Genomic DNA, 20,245 nt, shown 5'->3' on the forward strand with positions numbered 1-20,245 from the left:
ATTTATATTTATAAATTATTATTTAAAATTTAGTTACTTAAAGATATTCAAGAACTTGATAAATATAAAACTTATATTTTATTTTATTTTTATTAAAGATTAATATATTATCTATATATATTATAGTAAATTTATCTAAGAAATCTATAAGAATTTTATTAATAAGATACTGAAAGACTGCTAATTTATTTATAAATTTAAATAATAATATTTAATATTTAAAGATTTTATAACAGGTTTAAAAAATAATTAAATCTTTAAATTTAAAGTCTATATAAATATAATAAAAATCTTAATAAATATTAAATTTTATAAATATCTTTATATTCCAGAGATAGTCTATTATTTTATTAATTAAAAAAATAAAATAAAGATTCTTACAGATCAGGATATTAAGCTTTTAATAATTAATATATAAATATAATTTTTTTCTAGGCTTTTTTACTATCAGGATAAAAAAAATAAATAGAATTATATTAAATATAATAAATCTTTTTTTTAGATTTTTAATAATATAATTATAAGTGGCTTTAAATTCTTCTAAAATTATTTTATAAAAAAAAACTGTTTTTAACAGATTACTTTTTTCTAGTTAAATATAGTAATTATAAGATTAAAAAATAAATAAAATATCTGATTTCTTTTTAAAAAAAATTTACTAAGTTATAATAATACTTAGAAAGAGTTTACTTTAATTTTTTTTTTTAATTAATTTAGATATTTTATAATAAGAATCTATTTTTTCTATAATAATTTTTTTAATTATACTCAGAAATATAATAAATATTTCTAATTTAAAATTTTAAAGATATTTATAAAAAGCAGCAGTTCTGATAAAAATTATTTTAATTTTTTTAAAAATATTTCTTTTTTAGAGACTCTGGGAAATTCTAGAAATTTAATATTAAAAATTTTAATTTATTAAATTTTAATATATCTTAACTAAAATCTTCTATAATATATTTTAATAGATTCAGGATACTTCAGGCTTTATTTTAAAAGAAAATATTTATAATAAGATATTAATTATTCTTTAAAAATTATAATTTTATTAGATAATATCTTACTAGTAATTTTAATTAATTAAATATTATAATAAAATATTCTAGAGAATTTATTATAATAATTTAGTCTTAATTTTATTTTATAAAAAAAGATAGTCAGATTATATTAACTTATTTTATTAATAATTTAATAAAATTCTTTATTTTATAAACTATATTTATCCCAGGATAATATTATAGTAGTTTAATTTAAATATCAGAAATAATATATTATAGAACTAGTATTTATTAATTATAAATATAAATTAGATAATATAGATTAGGAATATTATAGTCTTATTATTAAAATTTATAATAATATAATTAATCTTAAGAAAGATAATATTAATTTAGAATTAATAAATTATTTAAATAATAAAAATAATATTTATATAAGTATAGATATTAGCTCTAATATTAATAAGAATATATATAGATATTATTAGTTTATTATTTAATATTAGAGTTTTAATAATAAAGTTTTTATTCTCTTGGCCTAGCAGATCTTATAAATTTAATAAATTAATATTAATATTTATTTTATTTAAGAAGAAGACTTCTTCTAAATATTATTTTTTATTAAATTATTATTTTTTATTATTTTTAATAATTTAATTTAATCTGTTTTCTTCTTCAGACAGTTCTGAATTAAATATTTTTATTTTTAATAAATAAAGCAGTATTCTTTAATTATTATATAAATATATTTTTCTAACTTTATATTAATAATATGGCTGGTATTATAGAAGATCTTAATTAAAATAAAAAAGATTATAATTATAATAATAATAATAATTAATATAGATAACTGGTGACTCAGGATACTTATTTTATTATAATATTTTATTATATTATTAATTAAATCTGATAATCAGGTATATTTCTTAATATATTATTTAAATATTATATTATTATTATTAAAACAGGATATAATCAGCTTCTATAATTTAAATAAAAAATATTAATAAAGATTTTCTTTTTAATAAATTTTAATAATATTTATTTTTACAGCAAGGTAGTAAAATATAGATATAAAATTATAAAACTTATTATTAATTATTATTTTGAGCTCCTGATACTATTAATATATATTATAAAATTTATTTAAATTAATATAAATAATTTTCAGATATTTAAGTATATTAGTTATATTTATATAGAGATTTAAAATATTAAAATAAAATTAGAAAATTAAATACTTTCTAGTATTATTTTTATAGTAGCTAATTATATAAGCTTATTAAATAATAGCTGTATTTAAATAATTTATATTAATTTTTAATTTTTATTATATTATAAGAAGCTAGTCTTTAAAGCTAATAATCTTATTATTACTAAATAAAGATTAATTAAAGATCTTTATTAACTTTTTAAATTCAGAGATCTCAGTTATTTAGTTATTCTGATTATTAAATTAAAAAAACTAGATAATATATAAATTATATTTATATATTAATTTATTATAATTATTATTAAGCTTATTCTACTAATAGATAATTTTATATATTTTTATTTTTATTTTTTTTATAATACAGAGAATTATATTAAAAATTTTATTAGAATTCTTTATATATAATTCATAAAACTACTTATAAATAATATTTTTTTTATTATCAGGCTTTTCTTCCAGCAAAATTATTAGATATTATTAAGAATTTATAATATTTAATACTGATTTAATATAGTTTTCTCTAGCTATTATAAGTATTTTTATTAATTATTCTAATTTAAATTTTAGTCAGATTATTCTGTCTTAGCTGTATTTAATATTACTAAGTATATATAAGAAATAATACCAGCTGCTAAACTAGGTAGCTGGTAGTATATAATATTAATTTAAAAAATAGATAATAAAATAATACTAGAAATTATATGGAAGTTAATTAAATAATTAAATTTAATATTATTTAACAAGAATTTCTAGCATAAAAAAAGAAAGGAAGAAGCTCAGAAAGAATATATAATTATATAAAGATAAGTAAACTATATAAGACAGGTAAATAAAGCAAACAAAACAAAAGTCATGTGACCCTGAGACGTCACTCGCCGTCACACTTAAATTCTTTAATATTATATTATTAATTATTTATTATATTTATTCCGGATTATCTTACTTTATATTATAATTTATTACTTTATATATAACTAGATAAAATTTTTTTAATTTTCCATTTAATTTTACTATCCATATATAGTTCCTGGATATTATCTAAATATTATTTCAATAATAATTAATATTTTATTACAGCTCTTAGTTTATTAGAACTAAAGATTAAATTTATTTTTATTTCTTCTAATAAATCTACTAAATATAAATAATTTATTTTTTATAATATTTTGTATAATCCCGCCCAGTAATCTAATAATTTATAATTAAGTTATTTTAAATTTTAATCTTCTATAATTATATAGATTTATTAATTAATTTAGAATAACTTATTCTATCAGTATTTATTAATTTATATAAATTATTTATTCTAGACAATTAGAATATTAATATAAATAAAGTCTTAAATTTTTATTATTTATATTACCAGCTGCTCAGTTTCCTGTTAATTTGAATTTAACTAATAAGATAAATATAATTTTATTTAATTAAAAAATATATAAAATTTATATTTCTATTTAATATAGGAAAATAACTGGCCCGTAGTTATACTAGATAAAATTAATATTATAAAATTTAAAATAAATAACAGATTAGACTAATTATTCTAATAATAATTTATAAAGAAGATCAGACGCTGAGTTATATATTAATTTATAATTTTAATTTATTTATTAATTTATAAGTAATAAAAGATTAATAAATTTAATTTAATTTCTAGTTATATATACAGTTTATTTCAAAATTTTGTAATAAATTATAGTTTTTATTTAATATTATTATATCTCGCAGGCTAGTATATATGTAAATATATTTAAAAAAGATTATATTATTTTAATTAAAATAATTATTTTTAAACAGGATACAGAGCAGATATTTTTAATAAATTAATTAATTATTATAAAGATAATATTATATCTATATTTATTTATTAGAAAAAAATAAAAGCTTATTAAAATATATAATTAAAATTTATCTAGTACTGGTAGTAACTGAAGCAGGCTAAAAAAAATTATAATATATATATTTATAATAATAGATTATATAGTTCTTAATGTAATTATAAATATTCTTCTTTTATATAAATTAGTAGTAATATTTTTTAACCAGGATTTTTATTTTTATAATACCTGGATAAATTATCAAGAACTACTAGTAGATTTTATCTAATAATTAAATATAGAGATTATTATCATCCGGTATAGCTAGTCTATTTTTAAATTATAGTAATTTTTTTATAATATTTAATTCTTGTTTTTTACTTTTATTTAATCTTAATAAATTTATAGTAATTCATGGCTGTGGTTAGTTTATAATAATTAATTTATTATAATTAAATTAAGATTTAGTAATATTAAAAATATAATTTTAATATTTTTATTTTTATTTTAAATTATAGTTAAAAGTATTTTTTTTAATTATTTAGATTTAATTATAATGGTTCCTTGCACCTTTCAGTATATTATTATAATATATAAAAATATTTACTAGAATATTACTTTTTTCTAGATAATAATAAATTAAAAAATAAAATTATAATAAGAATTCAAGCTATTACACTTACTAAGTATTAAGATATTTATTAATTATAAAATATTTTAGAATTAATTATTAATATATATACTGAACTATTATAATTATTATAATTCTTTAAGTTCTGGTTACTATTCTTCCAGCAAAAAAATAATTATTAATATTTTTTATTATAAATATTATAGTTTTGCTCCGCCGGAGCTATAATTTTTTTAAAAAAAATATAATAAAAAATTAGTTATACTTTATCTTCTAGAAGAATATTCTAATAATAATTTTATTTATTATATCTGTTTCTAGTCTTGTTTTTAATATTAAATTATAAATTATTAGAATAAAGGCGCTGGTCAGGACTTTTTTAAATAATATAGATATTTTTTATTATTATATTAACCAATTAAACAGAATCTTGTCTTTTATTAAGTAAATTAATAATTAAATAATTTAATTATGATTTTTAATAAAATAATAATAAAAATTATAGAATTCCAGGAATAATCATATTCTCTATATTATTATAAATACTTTCTATAAGATAATTATTTTTATTTTTTAACAATTAATTATTATATTATTTTTTCTGATAATAAACCCTAGGTACTTGGTTTAAGTAATATAAAATTTATATTTATAGATTATTACTTAAAATTTTATTTTTTATAAATATTTTATTTATTAATTATTAACAGGCTGCTGGCCTGTTCAAGAATTTAATAAAAAATATTTTATATTTAAATATATTATAATAAAAGCAGAATATTGTCAGATTCTCTGAATTAAAATATATTTAAATCTAATAAAAGATTTATTTAATATTAAGTTTAGTAAAGATCTAGATCTTATTAATATAATATAATGTTTTATTAATTAAGAGAAGTAAATATCAGTTTTTTTATATAATATTATTAAATTTCTAATAATTTATATAAAAATATAATTTATTTCCGGGCTTAACAGCTATCAGAATTAAAAAGATAAAAATAACTGAACTTAATTTAATAAAGTTTTTATATAAGTTTTTAATAATATATTTTTTTAGTCTCTAATTCTTTGAAAATTATTTTATATAAAAATATATTTAAAATAATTTACTTTTTCTAGCTTAATCTTGAAGTCTATCTTTTGTAAGAGAAATAGTATATTAAATATTATTTTATAAAAAACTATTTATATAATTATAATAAATTACTAATAATTATACCAGGATTTTTACTTACTCAGCTTTTTATTTAATATATTTTTTATTTTTAATTATCCAGTTAAGCTTATAGAATAAGATTATAAAAATTTAGTCTTCTAGATTTTTTATATAGCAGAGTATTCTAGTAATATTAATAATTATTATATCTATTTTTATATAAGTATAATCTTTTTTTTAGATTTTTCTAGTTTTAGGGTTTTTTTGTATATCTATAATTTATAATTTATATAAATTAAAATATATTTAATATTTTAACAGAATTTATAATAAAAAATCTTATTTTAATATTTTTTTTATCTGGGGGTCAGGTTCACTTATTTTAAATCTAATATTTTTTTATATAAATATTTATAACAGATTTATCTTCTTATTTTTTTCTATTTTTAAGAAATTAAATTATATAATACTTTTATTAATATAGTCCAGAAGAACTCTCTGCTTGTAAAATTATATTTATTTAAAAAAATATTATAATTTCTAATATTAAGAATAAGAAATAACTTATTATAAAATAATTAATTATCTACAATAAGATCCAGATAAATTATATAAGTAAAATTAATTTATTCTTTTCTATTAAATTCTAAAATACAGGTAGGCGTGTTTAATAAAATTATATTAAATTTAATATTTAATTAAGTAAATTATTAATTAAATATTTATATAGTTATAAATACTTATTCTAGAGTTAATAAATATTTTAATTTTTATAGTAATATTAGAATAAAAGATTAAAATTTTAATAGAATAATTAAATTTAAAATTATTTAAAAAGAGAGACATGTCAGGTATTTAATAATTAATATTAATTTTATTTAAAATAAAATTTTTTTTAAATATTAATTTTTTTAAAAATTTTTTTACTGTTTCTCCTGTATTCTCAGATTTTATTATTTTAAAAATTTTAAGTTGCTTAGGGTACCTGTCTTTTAATTAATAATTAATTTTATTATAATTAAAATAATACTTTTTCTATATACTATTATTATTTTATAATATTTTATATTTTTTTTATAATTTAGATAGAAGAGATTATAATATTATTTAAATATTTATTACTAGAATTATAGCTGCAGGGGTCCCAGAGGAGTTATTATTTAAATATTTTATATTTTAATATTTTTAACAAGTTAAATATTTGGGCACAGTAATTTGTAAATTTATAAAAAATAATATATAATTTATTTATTTTAAATATAATTAATTTTATTAATTTATTAAATAATTAATAATAAAACTCTTTTTATTATTTTAATATAGAAATCTGTACTTCAGTTATAAGAAATATAAATTAAAATTAAAAAATATAATATTTACTTTTAGTAATAAGCAGTTGGTTTAGATTTTCATAAATTTCTTTAAAAAATCTTAGTATATTTTCAGTATCTCGGAAGACGTCGTGTCTATAAATTTTAGTATAAAATATAATATATATTAAAATCTTATTTTTATAATAACTATAAATATATATTTATTAAAAAATTAAAATATTAAAATAATTAATATTAATTATTATTTTTTAATATATCTGGTTCTCTTATTTTCAATAATAAAAGATATTATTATTATCTAATATAAAAAGATCCAGAAGCTTAACACTCTTTTTAATAATAATAATAAATTTTAATAAAATAAATCAGATCTTATATTTTTATTTTTTTAAATAATTTTCTTAGTAAGTAACCCGTGTCTGGTTGTTAGATTATTATAAAATATTATTTTAATTTCCTTATCTTTTTTTTTACTAACTTAGAAAAATATTTCAGTAAATTTATCAGATTTTGAATATATTTAATCTTTTTATTTTTATTTAAAATTTTTTTTTCTTTTTTCTCTTTTTTCCGGGGGTCAGGTATCTGGTATTAAAATAATTTAAAAATTATAATTATTTTAAATTTAAAATATTCTATTTAGACTTCCTACTACAGGAGACTAAAATTTAAAAAAAATATTTTTTTAATAATTTAGGATTATTTATATTTTAGTTAATTAATTTTTTGTCAGTGTTTTTAAAATAATACTAAAATACTTAAAAAAATAATAATTAATAAATTTTTTAGAAAAAGATTTTTTCAGGAGGAACTGTATACCAGTTTTTATTATAAAAAAATAAGCAAGATCTATGAGTTATATAAGAATCTAAAGATTATAATAATTAATTATATTTAAATAAAGCCTGTATATTTATGAGAATTAATAAATTTAAGAAAAAAAAATATTTATTTTCTGGGGATTGAGCTGCTTTATATATTTTTAAAAATTAATTTCTACTTAATAAGTTTTATCTTATTTTATTATTTTTCTACTAATTTCTTACCAGCTTCTTCAGCTATTTTCTTCTATCTTTTAACTTATTTTTATTTTGTCTTCTAGCAAGTCCTGTATCCTGAATATCTCCTCAGGAGTTACTATTAGTAATTCTTTGGTTCTAAAAGATTATATAACCTGTGCGCGACAGTCATGTAATAAGGTATAAGATGATCAAGGTCTCACAATAACCCAGTTATCAAGGTCAGGATCATCAGCATGATGTATTACAACAGTTATAAAAGTCATGAGATTATTAACAGCAGTTTTATATTTTTCTAATGTCTATAAGGTACTGATTACTCTGTAATAAATTATTAAATTTTTAAAAATTAATTTATCTTATAGATATAGACTAGCTTTATTATTATTATATTAATATATAATAATTAATAATTGATTCCTTATTTAGTTAATAAATGTTTTATTTTAATAAGTAGATTTTATTATATTCTAATTCTTTATTTTATAATTACCTAAGAAAGATACCATTTATTAAGAATAGTAAAGAAATAGAGATTTTTAATAATTAAATTAATCTATAACTATCCCTGAATACTAATTTTATTATTAAGAAAATCTAGTAATTAAAAGATTATATTTATCAATTAAAGCAAGCTACTAATTTATAATAAAAAATAACTTATCTTTAAGAGAATGATTTTTTAAATAAGATAATCTTAAGATACTACTAATCCTCCTCTAAATCAGAAAAGAATAAAAAAAGATTAAATTTAAAAATATTTCTTATTTTATTCTGAATTTCGATTTCTAATAATATGAGAAATAAATTATTAACTTAGAATATATATTTTAAAAAGTATCTAAAAAATACTTATTAAAGAACTATAAAATTTTTATGATTATTAATTATATAAATTTAGTATGCAGGCAGAGATGGTATTATTTTATTAATAATAATAATTTAAAAAAATAATCTTTTAAAAAATTATAATTCTGGTTTAAAAATTAGACCCTTATATTAATTTAAAATATTATTATTTTTTAATTTAATATTATAATTTAATTTAAATAAGTCTACTAGTAATATAGCTAGAATCTGAGAAAACTTTATATTTATTCTAATATTTTAATATAATACTTTTCTTGCTAAGCAGAAAAAAATCTTATTATATTTTATTAAATTATTATTAAATTTAAATTATTATATTTATAAACATGTTCCAGACCTACTAGAGAAATAAAATAAAATAATAATTATTATTATCTGTTATTATAAATTATAAGAAAATAGAGAGAAATATAAATAATATAATAATTATTTAATAATCATAAATTATATAAACATCTTTAAGAGAATACTAATAATATTATTAAAAGAGATATCTTGAATTATAAAAAAATCTTATTAAAAAATAGTAATTAATTATAATACTTTATATATAAAAGTATTTAATATCTTATTAATTAATATTTTACTGAAAATAAGAAGATCTAATTTTTTAAAATTTATTAATTCTTATCAAACTCCGAGAGAAAAGTAGAGAAGTTAAAATAAATTTTATAATTTTAATTTTTTTTAGAATAAAAATTATATATTATATTTATATTTTTTTATATTTATATTCAAATTGATTTTAATATTTTTACTGATATAGATAGTTATACTAAAATAAATATTATTAATTATTAATTTATTAGAATTTATAAGTTTTAACATGCCCCAGTTACTGAATTTAAAATTAAAATTATTAATTGAATTATTAATTTTATTTATAATATATAAAAAATTTAATAATTATTATTATTAATAATTTACAAGAAAGTATCTGTACTTTTAAATAATATTATATAAAAATTAATAAAGATCTCCGATTAGAAAATACTTTAATATTATTATTAATAATTATGCTTCTGGACTTATGTATTATTTTATTAATATAAAATTAATAATAATAATTTGATATATTATTTATTTTATTTATTTTATTATCTTATTTCTTAAAATTATTTAAAATTTAATTAGAGTATATACCATTATCAAACTTCCTGAAAATATTTAGCTATTAGAAAAAAAATCTTATAATTTATTACTGAATCCTGAGATAATCTTAATTAAACTTAACTAATTTTAAAATATATTCTTTATAAATTCTTTTTAATAATTATTCTTTTATAGTCTTACGGATTATATTATCAAAATTAAATCTAATAAAATATTTCTTTATAATTCTAAATACTTTCTATCAGAAGCTGAACTTAAGATTTTATAAAAATATATTAAAAAAATCTGAAATTAGATTAAATCTAATTTTTAAAAAGCCCTGCAGGAACTTCTATTTTTTTATTTCAAAAAATAATAATTTATATTTTTATATAAATTATAGAGATCTTAATAAACTTTTATTAAAAATTATTATTTTTATTTCTTATTTCAGAGATTATAGGGTTTCAGAAAGTATATATTTTTTAAAAATTAATATTAAAAATATATATTACTAAATCTATATTTAAAAAATAATAAATAAAAGATAGTATTTTATACTTAATATAATTATTTTAAATATATAATTATATTATTTAGACTGACTAATACTCTAGTAATTTTTAAAAATTATATATATACTATACTTCAAGAGCTTTTTAATAATTTTTATATAATATATTTAGATAATATTCTTATTTTTTTACTAGATAAGGAGCTTTATATAAAATATATTTATTAATTTTTAAAAACTTTCTGAGAAATCTGGTTTTATATAAAATTATTAAAATATGTATTTTATCAATTTAAAATCAAATTTTTAAAATATATTATTAATTTTAATAAATTATCCATGGATTCTTAATAAATAAATAATATTATTTTATAATTAATTTCCGAGAATTATTATAATACTCAGGTCTTTCTTAAATTTTATATTTATTATTAATAATTTATTTAAGATTATTTTTATATTATCTTATTTCTTACTTTCTTACTTTGGAGAATAATTAATATATAAAAATTAAAAGAAATCTATTTAGTTTTATTTAAATAAATTATTTTTTATTATTTAATTATTATCTTTTAACAAATATCTCTATTAATATATTTAAATCTAATAAAATCATGCGATTTAGAAACTGATATTTCAAGAAATAAATAAAAAATATTCTTTTTTAATTTATATTTCAAATATATTTTATTTAATTATAAATTAATTTTATAAGTTCTCTGGTAAGACAAGTATAATATTTTAAATTAAGAATTATCTATTATTATTTATTTCTTTAAAAATTAATATTAATATTTAGAAAGGGCTTCCTAAATAATCAAGATTTTATTAAATTATTTAAATTTATAATTTTTATATATTAGACTAGAATTAATAAAAAATAAATTTAATAATTTATAAATTTAATTTTTTATAATTTTATTAAACACAGGATAGAAAACTTAAATTTAATAAATAAATTCTTTAAAATACCTGTAGGATTCTAAGTAAAACTAGTTTTGTAAAAGAAATTATTAACTCTAATTTAAAAACAATTTATAGATATATTATTTCTAATAATGAAAAATCTTATTAAAGAAAAAATCTAGTTTAAATCTTGAGATATACAGGATTATTCTAGATTTAATATTTATATAATATTGAGTTTGAAGAACCCTAATAATCAAGTTAATATTAAAATAATTAATTAAATTATTTAAAAGAACTTATTTAAAAAATTTTGTTTAAAAATAATTATAATATAATATAATTAAATATATTTAAATTGATTTAATATATTAAGAGACCACTGCTCTCAAATATTAATCATATAATAATTTTAAATTATTATTAACTATATTACAGGACTACCTTCTATTATTTAATATAGAAAAATTATTAATATTATCTTTATTATTATAAATTAATTTTTGAAATATTATTTTTTCTTTATTATTTTATTAATAATAAGCATTCCAAACCTTGTTAAACTATTTTATAAATAAATTAATCTAAGTTTTAGATTTTTAAATAAAATTATATCTAATTAAGAATTATCTTTACCAGTTAATTCTAATTAAATTAATTTTTAATACTTATATAATTTTAAAATTATTGATAGTATCTTATTCTTAAACTAATAATTAACTAAAATAGATAAATTAGATTCTTAAATATTATATCTGATGCTACTTTAGTTAATTTAATATTAATTTATTATTATTTTTAACTGCTTAATTTATTTATAATTATATTAATAATATAATTATTAATTTATTAATTTATAATATTTTATATAACTACATACCAGACTTTTATGTTAGGATTAAAAGTAATTTTAATAGTAAGAAATCCCAGCTGTATAGAATAAAATCAAAAGATTTTAAAAAATAAGAGAACAGTTATAAAAAATATAATAAATAATTATAAAAAAATAAAAAAAAATATTATAATAAGTATAAAAAGTATAAAAAGTTATTTTATTTTAAAGAAATTTAATTAAATTATTAATCTAAAATCTACAGCTCAAATAATTAAGAAAATTAGTTTTAGGATTTATAGGATTCTTTTAAATCTTTAAATATATTAAATTTTAAATATATCACTTATATCTACCTGAGAAATATAAATAAATTTATAATATATTTTATATTTTTTATTAAAATTATAAAATATTAATAAAGATTAAAAAGAACTACTCGTGATATTAAAACTAGATAATAAAAATAAATAAAAAATTAAAGAAATTAAAGATTATTAATATTATAATAAGCAGGATTACTATCTTATTAAATAAAAAAAAATTAATTAAATAAGTATAATTAATAAATTCCTATTAAAAATATAATAAATATATAAAAAATATTAATGAATTATTAAAGAATAAATCAAAGACTACACCAGCTAAAGAAAACAAGATAAAAAAAAATTAATTAATAATAAATTAAAAGTACATGATATTACACTAATATATTAATAAATATATTCTAAATATTATTATAAGGCGACAGGTTATATTTATATATATTAATAATTTTATTTATTATCATTTAATATAAATTTAATTTTATAAAATAATTATCTTATTAAAAATTAAAGATTAAAATCTCTAATCTCCTTATAAGTTAGGAATAAAAACAGGAAATAAATTAATTAAATTATAAAATTTGAAAACTATAATATATTTAATAAAATCATTACTATTAATATTAATATTTAAATACTGGACACAGGCTATCTCAGTAATAATATTTAAATAAAATTTAAAATTTAAATTTAAATTATATAACTTTTATCTTCTAGTATTAAATAAAGTAATAAATTATATTTATATACCTAGTACTGTCTGGGGATAGTATCAGTAAAAAATAAAAAAAATTAATAAATTAATAATCTAATAATAAATAACCAGGAATAAATTATATTTTATTATATTCATTTATTAAAATATTATTAATCAGTTATTTATTTTAATTATTTATAAAATGATTAAAATCTTTATTTTCAAATATTTTTTTTACTTTTTTAAAATTAAATTAATAAGTATAGGCTGATTCTGTATAGTTATATATAATAATTAAATTTAATCTTTCTTTAAAAATAATATATTTAATATTTTTATTCTAATATTTTATATTTATTAATTCCACTTACTATTCAAGAATAGTAGTAAAATTATAATTATTATTAGATATATTTATACTAATTTAGTTAATATTAGTATTATATCCAGTATAATAAAGAAGATTAAATAATATATATTATAAGATATAACTTTTTTTCTCAGAATACTGGTAATATAATATTAAAGTATAAATATTATAATAATAAATATAAAAAAATATTTAATTATTAAATTATTAAAATATAAGAATAAAAATAAATAAATAATATATAAAATAATAATAATAAATAAATAAAATAAATATAAGTGATTAAAGAAATGATGATCACGGGATAAAAAAAAGAAAAAAATAATATAAAAGATTTTTTATTTATATTTTTTAAAATAGATTTACCCATGCAAATATAATTAAATATTTATAAAATTATATAGAATTTATATATAACTTTATCTATACTATATATTCTTTAAATTTTTTATTTTCTATTATTAAATTTTTATTTTTCTGAATTAGGAACATATGAGATTATTTTTAATATTTAAATTAAATAATTTATTCTAATAAAGAAGGGTATTATTTGTAACAAAATAATCTAATTATTAAAATTAAGATTATCAGGATAATGTATTATAATAGTTATAAAAATTATAAAATTATTAATAACAGTTCTATATCTTTCTGATATTTATAAGATGTTGATTATTTTATAATAAATTACTGATTTCTCAAGATTTAGTTTATTTTATAAATATAGGCTACCTTTATCATTATTATATAAATATATAGTACTTAGTCGTTGATTCCCTACCTAGTCAACAGGCTTTCTACCCTGACAAGTAAATCCTATCACAACTGAAGTGAGATTCAGAGAGATACTGATCTGAAAATGATAAAATCAAAGAATATGCTGAAGTTAAATTCAGAAAAAAAGCAAATATAGAGATAGAGAAGTATTATAAAATCTTGAGGCGCGTTCTACAGCAACGAAAGCAACGAAACGAACAAACAAAGATGGAGCAAAAGAGTAAGTTATATTACGCTATCTAGGAGAGCAAAACAAAGCAACATGTAGAGATGCTTTATATATAGAAGATCTGAGTATAATATATAATTAGTTTATATAAATATCTTAATACAGCCTTTTAGATAAAGAAATGTACAGAGAGATATCAAATAAAATTATTTCTAGAAAAATTAAAAAAAATACAGAACTTTTTCTAATCTAATACTTTAGTAAGATTATCTGCAGGATTATAAGTGCCTGTAATATATTAAACTAATATAATATTTATTTTAATAAGATTTACTATAAATAAATAATAATTATTTAATTATCTAATAGACCGTGTGTAGGTGCCATGGTTAAAGATTTATAATAAATTAATAATATTATTAAATAGAAATATCTTATTATTATCTAATATTTTAAGATTAAATATTAATATTAACTTTTTAATATACAGAGTATCCTAAATAGCAGTATTGTATATATAATATTTTATAATAATAGAAAAAAATATAATAATACTTTACTTATTAAATAACTAGATAATAAGACTACCTGTATAAAATATAATTTATTTTTTATTAATTTATTATTTTTATAATTAGTATAAGCAGTATTTATATAAATCTTAATTTTTTTAATATAATTAGCTGCTAGAATAATCCTGTAGAAAATAGTATTATATAAATATTTATATATATTTTTTAATGCTTTTATGTCCGCTGTAATAAGAATATATATATATTTTTATAAATAAAATATAATAAGGTATAAGTCAGGTCTTGTTTTAATAATTAATTAATTTAATCTTCTTATAAGACTTTAATATATTTATTAATATTAATTTCTTTATTAATATCTTAGTGTGATCCGCCTTTATATAAATAAATATTATAAAAATAATAATATTTAAATAAAATTATATTCTTATAATAATAAAATACTTTTTTATATAGATAAACTGCCTGAGTAAGATACTATCTATTTTATAATTATAAATAATATTATAACTAAGCAGGGTCTTTGATTTGTTTAATTCTTTAAATTTAAATATTTTATTCAGATAATATTTCACTGAGATTAAATTTATTTATTTAAGACTAGTAATAATAAAATTATTTATATAAATAATAAATTATATATTATTATTTTTATATACATATAGATCTTCCGGTAGGGGTTTAAAACCAACTTCTTATAATTTTTTATTAAAAATATAATATTAAAAATATACTGTCTGTTATAATTTATAAAATATTATTTTAAATAAATATATATATTTAGAAGAATCTTTATAAAAATTAATTAATTATTTTATATAAATCTACTTATTTTTTATTTGTGTATATAGATAGACAGAGATAATATTATATTATTTTTAATAAAAGTTTTTTAGTGCTATATTAATTATAAATATTATAAAAATAATCTTACTTGTTACTAGAATAAAAAATTTAGTATAATTAATATTAAATATTTATTAATTACTACAAACCACCCAGTAAGTATAAAATTATATAATAATATTTTTTATATTAATTTTTAAATTAAATACCCACTTACCTGGGATTATATGGGTACTAATAAATTAATTAATTATTTTATAAATACTTATTAATTTAATTTTATTAATTTGTATAGCTATAGCTTTCTTTTAATAAAAGATAAATAAAAATAAAATAATTTTTATATAAATATTTAACACGTTGACCTCGTGTTACTTAAAAATAAATAAAAAAATAAATTAAATTCTTATTTTAATATATTTATTTATTTATTTTTAATTATAAAGGGCTCTTTTCTTCTATTATTCTTTATAATTATTATAATAATATAATTATAGCAGTAAAAGATTCAGATTTAGTAAATTAAAAATTATATTTTATATATTTAATAGATAATACTTTATAATTACTAGAATTTTTAATTAAGTGGATCAGTTTAGTAGGTATTAAAAAATAAATTTAATAAATTTAATTAATATAAATATAATCTTTATTTTTTTATATATAGAATTAGCATTATTATCCTGTACAGGAAAAGTCTTAATATTATTTATTATATATTTTATATTTTATAAAATTATTTTATTAAATATGATTAAGATGCTTCTCATAAATATAATTAAATTTTTTAGAAGTAAATATAATTACTTTATCAGGATCTTCATGATTATTTTTATATATATATTTTTTATAGAATATTATATTTCTTAATCTTTTGATCTTATTTAAAATAAAATATTAAATAAAATATATATAACTATAATCTTTATTAAATTTAATAAAGTAGCTAGTATCAGCATAAAGACTTATTTTTCTAGAAATAATATAATTTTTTATAAATATATATTAATAACAGTAATATTTAAATATATGTAGAAACTTGAGTAAGATATTAAAATTTAAAAAATTATAAAATAATTTATATAAATAAATAAATATTTTTTTAATCTTACTTCCTGTAGATATTAAATAATTAAGAATCTATATAGTAAGTCTTATAATAAAAAATTAGAGAATTATAGATAATCCTGAATTAAATATTATAATTTTATTTATTTAATTAAATAAATTATTATAATATTTAATAAGTCTGTTGGCTTCAGGTATTCTAAATATTAATATTATAATATAAATTTTTTAATATTTGTGGTGTATTTATTTTTTAAATTTATTAATTTTATAATTTTTATCAAGATATTATATAATAATATATTTATTAATTATATTCTTATATTTATTATTTATCTAAATTAGCTTTGTGGAGATATTATCTTTTTATTTTAATATAATTATTCTAATTAATTAGATAATATTACTTACTATAACCAGGAAATATTCAAATTCTCTGTAATTAACTAAAACTATCTATTATATATTTATATACTAGAATTATATAAGATTAAAAATCTTTAGAATGAGATCTTTTAATATTAAATATTTTATTTTTTTTAATAAATATATATTACAGTAGAGATTCTCATAGTATTTAAATTTAATTTATTAATTCTTTATAATAAAGATAATATTATAAAATCCTGTATACTTATATTATTAATATAATAATAAAAATTTAACTGTAGTAAGAATTAATTTTATATTCTAAATATATATAAAAAGTATATTTTTATTTATTTATAAATATTCTATTAATTTGTCATCTATTTCTCTGTATAAAATTAGATTTTTAGTATTTATATATATTCTGAAATCCTTTTATAAAAAATTTATAAAAAGAAGACTATAAGTAAGATCTAGTTAATAAAATATTTTAAATTAGATTTTAAGATATCTATTATTTATAGATAAAAATAGAATTTAATAATTTATTAATTTAATAATAGTGATTTCTCTGTCAGAGATATTATATTTATAAAAATTAAAAATATTTAAATTATAGTAATAATTTAGTAAAGCATAATCAGGCATGAGATATTAAAAGCTGTTTATATTATAAATTTAATATAATAAATAATTAATTTTATTTTTTAATTATTATTTCTAAAAAATTTAAAATATTTAAATTTTTTATTATCTGATTTTATCTTATATAGAGTAATGTATTAAATAGATATTTTTATAATTTATTTTATAAATATTACTATTTTTTAAAATTATTAATATTTAAATTTAAATCTGATTTTTCTTCTCTGTGTTGGTTATGCTTTTTTCTAAAAGAATTAAATATTTAAAATATATAATTTTTACTATCTTGAGTATAAGGCTGTATTAATATATTAATATTTTATTTAATTATAATTAATATATTTATAATAATTATAAATTTTATTAATATATTTAAAAATTATTTTTCTTATTTTAGTAGCATGCTCTTCATGAGAAATATTTTCTATTGAATATATATTTTTTTATTTTTTCTTAGTAGTAAGTAGCTTGTTAAATAAGTCTTGTTTTTTTTATAATAATTATTATCTTTAATTTATTAAATTTATTATATTATTTCTTTGTGTTTCTGCAGATAGTATAAAACTTATTATTATTATAAATTATATTTAAATTTTTTTAGTATCCTACTCTTTATTAAGATAATTTATATAAGTATATTTATTTATATCTTTTATAAGAGTACAAGTACTTCTGTAAAAACAGGTATTTTATATTATAAGATTTTATTAAAAATAAAGTTAGATTAGAAATTTTTAATAAATTTAATTATTATAATATACAAGGATTGCTTTATATTAAATAAATTATATATAATATTTTAATACAGTATAATACTGTATTTAAAAAATAATTCTCTAAAATATTTAATATATATTATTAATATATTTCTTTATATTAGTAGAATCTGTAAATAGATCTAATATTTTATTTAATAAATTCTAAATTAATCATGACTGAGTGATCCTTGAGTAAATTTATTATATTTTAAATTTTATATATTTATTATTAAATTTAAATAAATTCTTATTAATTAAATCTAATAGTCTGATATTCTTAAGCATCTGCTTGACTTAGAAGTCTTATTTTAAAAAAATTTAAATATTTCTTTAATAAGATCAGTAATTCTGGAATACTATTAGATCTTTATTTAAATAATTTATTTATTTATAATTTAAATATTATCACTACCTCCCCCTCCAGAGAGAGATTTTTAAATAATATATTATATCTAATTTCTTATATTATTCTATTTATTTAATATATTTAGCACGAGTAAGTAAATAAATTATATAATATATTTTCTTAACACAAGTAAGTAATTTTATTAGATTTATTAGACTTACTAAGACAGGCGTTCCGCGGTAAAATATCTTGTTTAGTAATAAATAACTGGCTATAGTAAATCCTGAATAATTTTATAATATAAAGACCAGGCTTATAATCTCTTAAAATATATTTTACAGTAATAAAAGTAATGAAATGAACAAACGAAAATGGAGCAAAAGAGTGAGTTATATTATACTATTTAGAAGAGCAAAATAAAGCAACGCGTAGAGATGCTTTGTGTATGGGAGGTCTGAGTGCAGCACGTGACTAGCCTACATGAATGCCTCAACATAAAATATGCTGAAGTGAGATTCAGGGAGGAGCAGATGCCCTTCATGTTAGACTCAATATATATTTATTTTATTTCTATGTAAATAACGGTTTTTAAATACTATTTTCTACGACATTGCCTATAGTATTTTCTTCTAAATCCTTAAATCTAAAATTTTCAATATGTTAAGCTGTTGAGTATGTGTTTCTAATTGATATGGTACGGGATGACCGAGGTCTCTTACTGTGCATCCAGACAACACCTGACATGCCACAGTTCCATGTTATTTTAGTAATCAGACGCTCCTGGTAAGCTGCCGCCTCCCAACGGAAGAACGTTCGGACCACTTTTTATTAGTTCTGCACATTCAACTGCGTTCCTGCCACGTACATGGCCATAACGATCAAAGTCAATATTCAACACTTTAACCCTATACGCTGGCAACGTTCTTCAGAGCCTAATATCAATTGAAGCAACA

Source organism: Aspergillus costaricaensis, assembly GCF_003184835.1.
Source record: "Aspergillus costaricaensis CBS 115574 unplaced genomic scaffold BO79scaffold_2, whole genome shotgun sequence".
Lineage (NCBI taxonomy): Eukaryota > Fungi > Ascomycota > Eurotiomycetes > Eurotiales > Aspergillaceae > Aspergillus > Aspergillus costaricensis.